This window comes from Gopherus flavomarginatus, chromosome 9, assembly GCF_025201925.1.
Source record: "Gopherus flavomarginatus isolate rGopFla2 chromosome 9, rGopFla2.mat.asm, whole genome shotgun sequence".
Lineage (NCBI taxonomy): Eukaryota > Metazoa > Chordata > Testudines > Testudinidae > Gopherus > Gopherus flavomarginatus.
The window spans coordinates 50,051,923-50,060,794 of record NC_066625.1 but is presented as its reverse complement, the minus strand read 5'-3'; the positions used below and the strand labels follow the sequence as shown (position 1 = coordinate 50,060,794).

At 55.8% G+C, this 8,872-nt stretch overlaps 1 protein-coding gene across 12 annotated transcripts in view; it reads left to right on the top strand.

Moving 5' to 3' along the window:
- The first annotated feature begins 2,202 nt into the window (after nucleotides 1–2,202).
- The window catches only part of PARP6 (poly(ADP-ribose) polymerase family member 6), a 49,884-nt gene continuing 43,214 nt past the window's right edge, over nucleotides 2,203–8,872 (top strand). For 11 of the 12 annotated variants that reach the window (XR_007776344.1, XR_007776343.1, XR_007776342.1 and 8 more), the window contains exon 1: nucleotides 2,341–2,438. The gene's annotated coding sequence lies outside the window, so the exon portion shown is untranslated. Of the gene's footprint in view, nucleotides 2,439–8,872 lie in introns of all 12 variants that reach the window. The other variant, XM_050968218.1, reaches the window with a different exon arrangement.

The window sequence follows — 8,872 nt, the reverse complement described above, 5'->3', positions numbered from 1 at the left end:
AGGAAGCCCAGGGAGCCAGTAGAAACCCCAGGGGATCCAGCTCCTGAAGGAAGGATTTACCTAGATGGGTGGTGAAGCAAAAGCCTGAGAGAGGTGGAGTAGGAAATGGCCCAGGGAAATAGCAGGAAGGTGGGGCATTGCAGACATTAGCTACTGATTAGAGAGTCCTGAGCTGGAACCTGGAGTGGAGTGTGGGCCTGGGTTCCCCCACCAGCTGCTGGGGAAGTGGCACAGACTGGGCAGTGTAGCAGAAGATTGCTGGGGACAGGTTGTCCAATGGAACTTTGATATCCCAGAAGTGGAGGACCAGAGTGACATGGCTGAAGGGCCGTGCCATGAAGAGAGAGCACCAAATTTGCTGAGAGAGAGAAGCAGCAGGGCATGTGAATGAGTGACAGAAGGGGGTGCTGGACTTTGAAGAAGATAATCCCCAGAGTAGCCATGAGGAGGGGCCCTAGCAGTGAGTGTACTCCATTACAGTCTTCAAAGGCAGCTGTAGGTAGCACACATCACAGTTATCCAGCCTGGCCATGACAGAGGCCTAGACAGTTGTGGGGACGTCCATATTTGAGCAGAAGCATTTCAACCACCTACCCAGGTTCCGAAGGATAAAAGCACTCCAGGCTACTGCTGCTACATGAAAGTCCAGGTGTAGCCAGGGATGTGAAAGGGCCACCAGTTGTGACCCTCGCTAACAAAAGCTGGAGAGAGGCCCTTAGTAGCGTGAGGGGACAGCACCTTTGTCAGAGCTAGCAGGTTGTTCCCCCAGACTCCCAGCATCACTTTTCTCCTGTCTGATCTGAACTACAGCCAGACTCTAGGAAAACAGATGGCATGGCCTGGGTTTGATGGGAGTGGAATGTGGACTTGTTTTGTCATCAGCTTGCTGACAGCACCTCCCCAGCAGCCTCACAGACTGTGAGTGGGTGACAGGCGAGAACCCTGAGGAACACCATCCCCAATACTGTGGAAGTGCCCTGGGGAAGTACGAGTCACAGGCCAAAGCCACTGACCCTCTGGGACCTCCCTGAGAGCCAGTTGTCTGTGATTCCATCCAGGGGCTGCAGGTAGGACCACAGCACCGCCTGCCCATAAGCAGGGGTCCTCCTCCATTCCCTGGAGAAACTCCCTGACCAGTGAGACCAGTACAGTCTCTACCATACCCTGGCATCAAGCCAGGCAGGACCAGAGGATCCTAGGTGGTGCCACAGCTGTCCTGATACAACTTCCTTAATAACCTTTCCCACAGGAGGAAGGTCAGAGGCTGGACTGCAGTGATGAGGCTGTCAGCCCTGGGAGATGGCTTGCTTGGGGGAAGCTAGCACTTGGCCCTCCTGGGCAGAGGTCATAACTGTTTGCTAGCAAAGATCTGCCCTGCCCCTGTCTCACCATTTTACCTAGCTAGGAGGGGCACTGATCCATCCCACAGGTTGGAGGCTGCAGACCTTCAATTACCTCCTGGCTCTGCCCCAGTAAAACTGGCCCGGGGTGTAGGGGGACCAGCATTTGCTCTCTGCTAGAAATTGGACAATCTGGTCTGAACCTGAGCAGCCTTCTCAACAAAGCAATCGGGAAATTCCTCCAAGCGAGGACATGCTGCCTTGGTTCCCAAGGAGAGGCAGGCTGGGCTGGGTCACCTCGTCCCCTGGAACGAGCCTTCCGACTGGGGACCTTACGGTCAGTAGGTTGGAAGAAACAAAGACTGACTTAGCCTTCATCATAATCACCACAGCACAGGGCCTTCGAAAGTCACCAGGCCACAGCTGGGCAGGCGTGTGAACTATGAGGGTGGCAGAGAGGGAAAGGACATTTAAGAATCCTGGACAAGCGTGAGAAGCTGGGTATAATTACCACTTGCAGTGCAGTGCTCTCCCCTCAAGAGATCTGGCACCCAGCCTGATCCATCTGTGAGGGTAGGGCAGCACAGTGAGTCCACAGGACAGACTTTGGGGTAGGGAGTTGGGTCATCTCCTGTGTCTTATGCTGCACCAGGGCCAGGGTGAGCTTGTGGGCTTTCTGTGCTGCACTGAGATGGTAGGTGGGGGGCTCGGCCTACAGATGCATGGACATCCGATGCACTAGATGCGTGTGGGTGAACGTGTGTGAGCTTTGTGCATCCCTGCCTCCAGCCCAACAGCACTCTCCTGCTCACTGAGCCGAAAGCATCACATGACTCCAGCCCAGAGCGGCACTGAGCATGGGCGAAGCCATCTGGGCTGCTGTGCTGTGCTCTGTTAAGTGAAACAACAAAGCCAGGAGGAGCAGCCAGACGACAAGCCTTTTGTTTTCTTCCACTCAGCCTCCGTTTTGTCCGCTCCCCTGCAGAGAGAGGCCAGCCATCTCCAGCCCTGATCCCTGGCACCCAGCAGTGCTTCCTCACCAGCCTGGCAGCCTCCCAGGGCATTCACGGCTGCAGGGACTTGGCCGAAGGAATCACCGTGAGTATCTAGGCCTGGCGGTGGCTGGAGCTGGGGCTGGGTAGGTGGGAGAGCAAGCTGCACTGCCTGTCACTGAGCGGGGCAGGGAGGAGGGTGAGGTAGCCACAGATGTGGAACGCTCTGCTCAACCCCCTGGCTCTGGCAGGTGCTGCTGAATTGACAAGCCCTTCAACTCAGGACACTGCCTGTTGTGTTGGGGCTGGGAGGGGGCAGGAGCCAGCTAGGAGGAAGAGGTGGTTTCCTGCTCATTCCCTCACCCCACACCTCGATGCCTTCTGCCGACATAGGCCTTGGTGAGGCGCTCGAGTCCTAGTCTGGCTGTGGGAGTCCCTGCTGTACAGCCCAGGGCAGCAGGGGGGCAGGGCTGTGATCAGGGGAAGGGTCCTGCCAGCAGGCCTGGGGTGGACCGGAATTGTGCCATCTTCCCCTAGAGGCCATTGCTGATGGGCGTGGGATTTCAGCTCAGGTTCTTCTGCTTCTAGGGGCTGCAGCAGGGTGCGTCCAGGTGGGTCCATCAGTCCTGTTCAGGCTCCGTTCCCCCACACCACCTGCTCATAGGTCTGTTCCAGGTGGGCCCAGGGATCTTGGAAGGTTCAGTTCTGCCCTAGGGCTGTTCCTCCCAGGCACAGGAACCCTGTTCAGGGTCTTCTGCTCCTGTACCCAGGAGCTGCCTGAGGTGGCTTTTCTCTGCCAGGTAGCACCCGGAGCAGGCTGTGCACAGGCAGAAGGATCCTGTGAGGATATTCTGCCTGTTCCCAGGAGCAAGGGGAACAGCCTGCAGCCCCTGGCATGGCTGGCAGCGGGGAGCAGGCCCAGGTCCCTCACTGAACTATGTCAGTGTCTGAGACAGAGTCGCTGCAGCCCTGCCTGGGTGCTGTTTAAAGGGCTGCTGCCACACTTGGCGATAAAATCCTAGGAGGAGATCCATCCCCATGGAGTACTGTTGTGTCAGTGAGGCTGGGTTTGGAGCAGGGCCAGCGCCTTCTGGGTCATATCCCTAGGCAGGCTGGAAATACTGTTGAGGCCAGGGGTTGACTCCTGTCTGATGGAAGTGCAGCAACATCATCCTCGGGTTTTGTCCTGATCCCCACTGCAGTGGGGCAATGCTGCGCTGATCCCTGCTGGGTAAGGAGGGGGAGACCCTACAGAGCAAAGGAGAGCCAAAACGTCACTAAATCCATGATTCTGCTGGTGGGAAGTTATCCAACCCTGCCTCTCCCAGCAGGAGGCACTGCAGGACACAGTGCAGGCCACTGGCTGTGAAGGGTTGTGGGCAGAGTCCCCCTCTCTTACAGGTGGAGTTGCCCTGGCTGTGGGTTGCGTGACACAGATTCAGCGAGGGGAGCCCTGCCTTCTGTTATGTACGAGCCCTATCTGCCTCGTGCCAGCCCTGCCTGCAGGCAGCAACTCAGGAGTGCCCATTGGGCAAGAGTTTGCCCCACTTTAGTGGTGAGCTGCCCCTACAGAGCAACCTGTCTGGCGCTGATCAGGGGTTAGTGCTCGCGCTGTCTGCTGAGGGAGAATGAAGCCAACTTGTATTGGGCTGGGCACCTCTGCCCGGGACCCTTATGCCACCCTCTGTATTGTTGCATACTGGGTGGATTGAAGCACTGGCAGACCTGTCGGTTGGGACCCTTTGCCACCTTAGCAGCTTCCTGCTCCTCCTACCCTTGTGTGTGGGAGAGTTTTATACTCCGTCCGCCCAGCCCAGAGCCTGGAGGTGGCAGTTGGGTCGTTGCACCGGGCCACCCTCACCTTCATGGGATTTTGCCAGAGCAGTAGATCCAGCTCCTGCTTTTCCAGGTGTCCCTTGCTTCTTTGAAAAACACTCACAGGCTGACAAAGGGGAGGGAGAGGCCTGCTTCCCTACTGCAAAGATTCCTAGCCATGGGGTGTGGGGTACAGGGCTTGGTACACCTCTGGGCCACATCTGTCTCTCTGAGCAGGAAGGAGTCATTCTAGGGAATTCCCCCCACACCCCTGAAAATAGAGAAAAGGCCTGGTAGCTGCAGCGTTAAACAGTTTCCCGGGATGGTGGTAGACTTGGAGTGGTTCAGACAAGATTAGCTGTGTTTTCAAAAGATGTGCTTTAATCCGTCTTCTCAGCAAAGTTCTGCAGCCTGTGTGCGCGAGTGTGGGGGGTGAGGCTGAAAGGTCTGTGGTCCCTTCTGGTTGGAATATGTGATTTCCTGTTCATGCCCTTCCGTCATGGGCCATGGGGAGAATGTAATTGCCCATATTGCCCTTACCATGCTCCCAACACTTGCTGTGGTACATTAGGATGATGCGCATAATCAAATTTCATACTTCAGGCTTGACCGCCTGCAGGGGTCAGGAAGGATCCCCCCCTGCCCCGGATGCACAATTGACCAGTTGTGTTCTGTGTGGGTTTTTTTGCCTTCTGAAGCATCAGAGATTGGCCACAGCTGGAGATGGGACACTGGTTGGGGTGGACCACAGCTGTGTGGTGCTCCAGAGAATCCTCTGTTTTACATGTTGAGCTAGTACATCTTGCTCACATGCTCAGGGTTCAACTGATTGCCAGATTTGGGGTCAGGAAAGGTTTTTTCCCCAGGTTTGATTAGTAGGAACCTGAAGAGAGGGTCTTCGCTTCCTCTATAGCATGTGGTGCTGGTCAGCTGCTGGGATCAGCTGGGCATGTCTCACCTAATAGGTTCCCTGCCATTGCAGGGTCCTGGGGCATAGGTGGCTCCTCCATCTGTCCTGTTTCCTGCCTGTGGCACACAATAGCTTAGCTGGACTAAAGCAATTCAGTTCTCAGGAGACTAAAGTCTCTGGGCTTTATCTCAGGGTTTCTGGGGGAAATGTAATTGCTGCATTTCCCTAGTTTGCTTATGAGAATGTGATGTGGGACTGGGTCAAAGCCTTGCTAAAATCCTGAGATGTCAAGGAGTCTCAGTATAACTATCTGCCCGCTGCTTGGTCATCGAAGGTCAGCAGGGAGGACTCGGCCAGTTATCTCACTCCTCAGACATCTCCCTTCTCCCAAGGGCAGGATAGCTTGTCTCCCCTTGAACTGGGGGAGAGCTCCAGGGAGACACCAACCTTCTGGAGAACCAAAGTGGGTGCTTCCCTCCAGCTAGCCCTGCTGCACCATCCTGCCTGGTGTTTGGGGTTGGTGAAAGTTGGGCGAGGTAACTGTCATCCTGGCCGCCCTGCCACACAGGATCTCATAGGACAGTTCTCTCAGATAGGAAAAGCCTGGGCCTGACATGGCAATAGCTGCTAAAATCTGGCAGCTTATTCTAATGTCCCTTGGATTTGCTCCAGGCCTTAACTGATGGCTTGGTGAGGGCAGGATGCCCTGGGGTTACACCTGGGTGTCAGAAAGGAAGGGGTTTCCCTTAGGATTCAGATATGTCTGCAAGACTTGTACGCAGCTTGACATACATATGTACGTTCTCTGCCGTACCTCACGTCGGTGCTGGAGTTAAAGACCAGGGCCTAGATCCTTAAAGGTATTTTAGCACCGAACTCCCATTGACTTTCCGGGGAATTAAGTGTCTAAAGACCTTTGAGGATCCAACCTTTGCTCGTCCAAGGGCAGCATTGCAGTCTGGCGAGCTCTAAGCATTCAAAAATCACAAGTCAGGCCTCCAAAAATCATGAGATGAGCTTAAAAATCATGAGCCCTTTAAAACAATACAGCAGGGGTTCTTTTTAGTTTGCCTTCTCCATTCTGAGCCTTTAGGCTGCACTTGCTTCATGTTTTCAAGCTTTTCTCTGCAATCATAAGGACTAGACACTTCCTGTATTTGAACAGAAAGTTGGGATTCTCCTGGATCTGTGCTAGGAGCTGCACAGGTACAGAGCAACAGACAATCTCTACCACAAGGAGCTCCCAATCAGAATAGGCAAGACAAAGGGTGGGACAGGACACAGCTGCAAAGAGACGAAGTGGGTTTCCTAGGGTGCCACAGCATTGCATGCCGGGCTATGAAGTCTCTGCAGTTTGTGCTTCTCTATTAACTACGAGGGCATCTGCAATCAGAGGTATTGTGGCCTAGTGGTTAGAGCGTTTCACTGGGAGATGGGAGTCTCCTGTCTCCTAGCCCAGGTCCTTGACCACCAGATCACACTGCCTCCTGGATGGCAGGGGCCCTCATGTTTACACCAGAGGGCAGCCTGCAGAGACTCCAGGTCCCAACACACTCTGAACAAAACAAGCTGGAGCATTGCCATTTCCACACGTCCTGGTCTGTTAAGAGAAGGGTGCTCCATGGGCCAGGCCCCACTTTTTCCACTCTGGTTGAAAGGCAGCCCTAAGGGGCTGGGGCAGGGAGAGGAAGGAACCAGCCCACCTGCATCAGGGTAGCTGGGGTGGCCCTAGCCCCCAGCCCCAGGCAGAAGGTCTGGGGCCCAGTTCTGAGAGCAGCTGGAATCCCTGTGCGATCTCTTGTCTTCCCACCCTGCACAGTGAAGTAAGAACGCGGCTGAGACAGGGACTAAATGAAGTCACCAGGGTTTGTCTATCACTGCTCAGCGGTGCCGGACCATTGTACCCATCAGATGGTGGTTGGGCTCCTGGGAAATGATTGGTGTGGCCAGTTCAGTTCCTGGTGGCTGGGTGCCCACTCTGCCTGCTTCTGCCCTGCCTGGAGGGGATCCTCTGTCAGGAACTCTCCCCTGTCACAAGGAAACTGCTCCTGGCTCAGTGAAGATGAAGAGATGTGCCTGGGGGCTCACAGGGAATCTGGGACAGAGCTGGGAGTTGTGCCCAGGTCTCTTGGAGCATCACCAAGACAGGAGATTGTCTTAGAATGATCCATGCTGGGGTCTCTCTTCGCCTCTTGGTTCTTGCCCTTGGGACATATTTTCCAGCTTTTCTCAGCATCCCCCAGGGCTAGAAACTCTTGGATGTACTTGAAAGCCCAGATTCTCAACCTGTGAGGCCAGGAACTGGGGCTCTGTGAAAACCACCAATGATTCCAAGCATCACCCTAAAATCATGGGGGTTGGCAACACAGCTCTGGAGCCCCTTGTCAGTGCCCTGCTCCCTGAGCCCCCTTCTTCCCTCCAGCCACAGTGGGGAGCAGTGGGTTTTGAGAAGGGCTAGACAGCAGCAGCAGGCTCCCCTCCCTAGGGCTGGGCTGAAAGGAGCCCCGATGCTGAGGTGGGTGGGGAAGTATCTAGTTAGTGAGCCCTTCGCCACAGTATGCACCCAGCCAGCACTTAGGCTGGCCCTGTGCAGTACCATGGCAGCATGCTGGCTAGGAGCCTCAGTGGTCTGTGCCCAGCAGCCCCAGTAAAGAACCCCTTTAACACACTCCCCATCTTTCCTCCATCATCCTGCTGCGGCTCTGGGCCGGCCAGTCCCCTGGTTGCCACTGGAGAGTTGTTGTACCCATAAAGGGCTGCATAGGAAGCCTTGCCCTCTCCCGTCCCAGCCATGCCCCTGTTCGCGTGGTGTGTGGCATGAAGGCTCCATGCCCCTGGAGGATTCCTCTTTCGCTGGTGTGCTCCTCCCAGGGTGGGCCAAGCTGGCTTTACCCAATGACACTGTGTCCTTATAGGACTTGGGTGGTATCCCTTTAAATAGCCTGTGAGCCCTCTAGTGGCGCTCACAGTATTCTCCACTTTCAGCCATGTGTACATGGAGGTGGGCTCGCAGGGTGCTGTTAGTGCCCATGGGCTTTCTGCGTCGTCACTGCCCCAAAGCTGTGTTGGTGCAGAGCTGAGGCTGACAGACTGTGGCTCCTGCCTTGCCAGGACATTGAGTGCCCCTGAGCGTAACCCTCTGCAAAGCAGAGACACGGGATTGGGGGACACACCAGCCACCACCCCTCACCTTAACTCTGCCCGATGGAGGTGACAAGAGCCCCTGGGGATATGCTGCTACCTGCTTGCTAGGCTGTGTGAGTTCTGAAAGGGTTAAAGGCCCTGCATGCTGGCAGGGGGTCCCCATGCGCTTGGCTCGGCATTGCAGAGGATTTAAAAGAAATCCTGGCTTGTCCCTTGCTCTCACGCCCCGGCCCAGCCCCACTGCCCTGGTAGGGCCCTGCAGATTCCCCCAGCCATACTGTTCTATCGAGGGCCAGGCCCCTCCAGCTGTGTGCAGTGCCACGGCTCCTGCCACAAGCCATCAGAGCTGCTCTGGCCGGCAAGGTGTCTCCTACCCCAGCCTCTGTTGGGTCTAGCAGGAAGATCATAGAGCTCACTGCCCCATGGCCTGAGTCTCAGTGCCATCAGAAATTGCCCTCCTGCAGGCTGGTGCCCAGAGAGGGCACCCGGCAACATTCCCAGCATGCAAAGAGCCACAATCAGAACCCACAGCAGATCGCAGGCTGCCAGCCCAGCTCTGATTGCGTCCATAAACCTGGCTTCACAGTGCAGGGCTGCTGGGGGAAGGCAGGAGGGTCCCCAGGAAAGTGAGGGGCTGGCAGCTCAGCGTGAGAGAGAGAGGAGGAGGCCAG